Genomic DNA, 3,162 nt, shown 5'->3' with positions numbered 1-3,162 from the left:
AAGTGGAACTATGCCCCCCCCCTCCCCCCCCATAGAAAAACCAAATATGTGCAGCACTTAATTATCAGTGCATATACGCTTACATTGTTCACACAAATACTTGCTGATCCTGCTGTGAAATCCACTTGTAATAAACTTCCTGTAAGAGTGTGGCAACAATGCTGCACTGCTTATGAATGTATAGATAGTTGCCACTCCTATGTGAGCTGTGCCTGCTTGCAAAAAAGTGTTGTGGGGGCATGTTTATCAGCATTGCCACTGCTGATTCACAAGCCTGTAGCTTGTCAATCACATGGTCCCACCTATTCCTGCCAACCATTTCTGAATTGAGAGCAGTGCCTCTGCTGAATCTCTCTCACTGTGAGCTGAAATGTATGGGAGGGGGAGTGGGTGAGACACAGATGGAGGGGAATTTGGCACAGACCGGGAAGGTAAAGGAAGTATTTCTATTTACTTTATGAGGTTTGAGCATCACGTAGTAACTGGATTTTGTACTTGTTTAGACTGTCATACAGAAGGCTTTAATTGTATTTTCATTTGGAGAGAAGTTAGGGCACTGTGTGCAGCCTGGGCTTGGGATCCCTAGGGAACAATTTGAACAACACAGGTATTTGCAGACGCTCTTACACTTTTAGGCCGGGTCAGGTTCAGCTACTTTTTTCAATATTTGGTAACAGTGGCTAGTTTTTTAGGGTACAGTAAACAATGCATTTAGAAGGGCCCACGGCTGTTGGGACAGCATGATAATGGATTTATGTGTGTGTAATTATGTGTAATTATATCTATTCCTGTACCCTATGTGGGATAGTGAACATGACAAGTGAGGACATTCACATTACCGCATGAATACTTTGTTTAGCTCTCTCATCAGTAAATTACCAATACATATAGGGTGCGATGTAACGAAATATTGGTGCTTACTGATCTCAGTTACAAAATACTAATGTGGAAATGATCTGGTGATGTTTGACAGATATGTGTTTGTACATTGTGCCTATAATGTACTTGTTTTCAGTGCTGTCAGAGTGAAACCTATAGAGGATACCACAGCTGATTATGCACTGATGTGATTTCTCATGATCAGGTCTGAAAGTGAGCAAATGAGTAATCATGGTGATGCGAATTGACCTTAATCAACCCCAGGAACTCATTATGAAGAGGACATGACAGTTACTCCCCCCCCCACACATCACAGCCTGATACTTGTTAAAAATGTTCTAACCTACAGGGGGAATCTGATTGGTTGAGGTTAGTAACTTGTCCACTTTTTTTGATATAGTCTCTTTATTATGCAAAATTGGACATTGCTGTGATTTGTATGTAAAGTTTTAAATGTATTAAAATCAAAAGACTGCTCTAATATATATTATACACACACACACACACACACATATAATTACATATTTTTTGGGGGAAATGAATGCATGTATATAAGTGGAACATGTCTATTATTTATACATACGCTTACATTTATAATGATCGATCCCACATTTCCTTGGAGGTTTACTTTAATTGCAAAACGCAAATCTTAACCTCATCAGATGATCCTGCAAATGAATGTTATACAGGAACAGAAGAGTTAAAATCTGTAGATATAGCTGGCTGGTGAGGTTAGTAGGGTGGTTTGTGGGAAAAAAAACTTTCTGAACAAGAATAGAAGCACAAAAAATGTGTATTTTGTATATTAAAACAGAATATTTTATAGAAAGATAAATGTGCTGTGTGAATCTATCAAGATAGCACCTAGAAAATCTCATTATTTGATATACATGGTACAACTTTTAACAATGGATGTGGTGCACTTGAAACTGTATCAACCAGCCCCTAGATTGATTATATAATCTTACATAGGATATTAGGCTATGGCACTTTTCTTAGAAAATTGTGGCACTGGTAAGTTTTTATATGTGATCCAAGTGGACAAAAGCAGAAATGCACAATATTTTATTAGTGTGTATTTTTGCTATTTTTATGTTGTAATTTACTTCTTCAGTTTACTAAGGGATCATACTGACAAGTTGTTTTCCATTCAAATGAATGCAGCTGTCCACGTACCTTAGTAGGACATCCTCCATCCAAAGAAATGCAGCGTAATGCAAAGCAGTTCAAAAGCAGCCTCTAAAAATGTCAAGTGTACTTCTCAATTAAAGTAAATGGGGTTTTGATTACCTGCATCTGAGGTGCGTTCCAATTCGTTTGATTGAGAAACAAATTCAAACATGCTCCTTCCAATTTTTTCATCACATTGGTGGTGCATGTAGAAGTGACCCCTTACATTGGTGGTCCTTGTAGCAGTGACCCCTTAAATTAGAGTTCAGTGAAGAAGTGACCTCTTCTATTGTTGGCTGATGTAGAAGTGACCCCATTTATTGGTGGGCCGTGTAGAAGTGACCCCTTCCATTGTTGGTTGATGTAGAAGTGACCCCCTTCCATTGTCGGTTGATGTAGAAGTGACCCCTTATATTGGTGGGCCATGTAGAAGTGACCCCTTCCATTGTTGGTTGATGTAGAAGTGACCCCCTTCCATTGTCGGTTGATGTAGAAGTGACCCCTTATATTGGTGGGCCATGTAGAAGTGACCCCTTCCATTGTTGGTTGATGTAGAAGTGACCCCCTTCCATTGTCGGTTGATGTAGAAGTGACCCCTTATATTGGTGGGCCATGTAGAAGTGACCCCTTCCATTGTTGGTTGATGTAGAAGTGACCCCCTTCCATTGTCGGTTGATGTAGAAGTGACCCCTTATATTGGTGGGCCATGTAGAAGTGACCCCTTCCATTGTTGGTTGATGTAGAAGTGACCCCCTTCCATTGTCGGTTGATGTAGAAGTGACCCCTTATATTGGTGGGCCATGTAGAAGTGACCCCTTCCATTGTTGGTTGATGTAGAAGTGACCCCCTTCCATTGTCGGTTGATGTAGAAGTGACCCCTTATATTGGTGGGCCATGTAGAAGTGACCCCTTCCATTGTTGGTTGATGTAGAAGTGACCCCCTTCCATTGTCGGTTGATGTAGAAGTGACCCCTTATATTGGTGGGCCATGTAGAAGTGACCCCTTCCATTGTTGGTTGATGTAGAAGTGACCCCCTTCCATTGTCGGTTGATGTAGAAGTGACCCCTTATATTGGTGGGCCATGTAGAAGTGACCCCTTCCATTGTTGGTTG

Source organism: Nanorana parkeri, unplaced genomic scaffold (assembly GCF_000935625.1).
Source record: "Nanorana parkeri isolate BGI_ZX_2015 unplaced genomic scaffold, ASM93562v1 scaffold1345, whole genome shotgun sequence".
Lineage (NCBI taxonomy): Eukaryota > Metazoa > Chordata > Amphibia > Anura > Dicroglossidae > Nanorana > Nanorana parkeri.
This window is presented reverse-complemented; position numbering follows the sequence as displayed.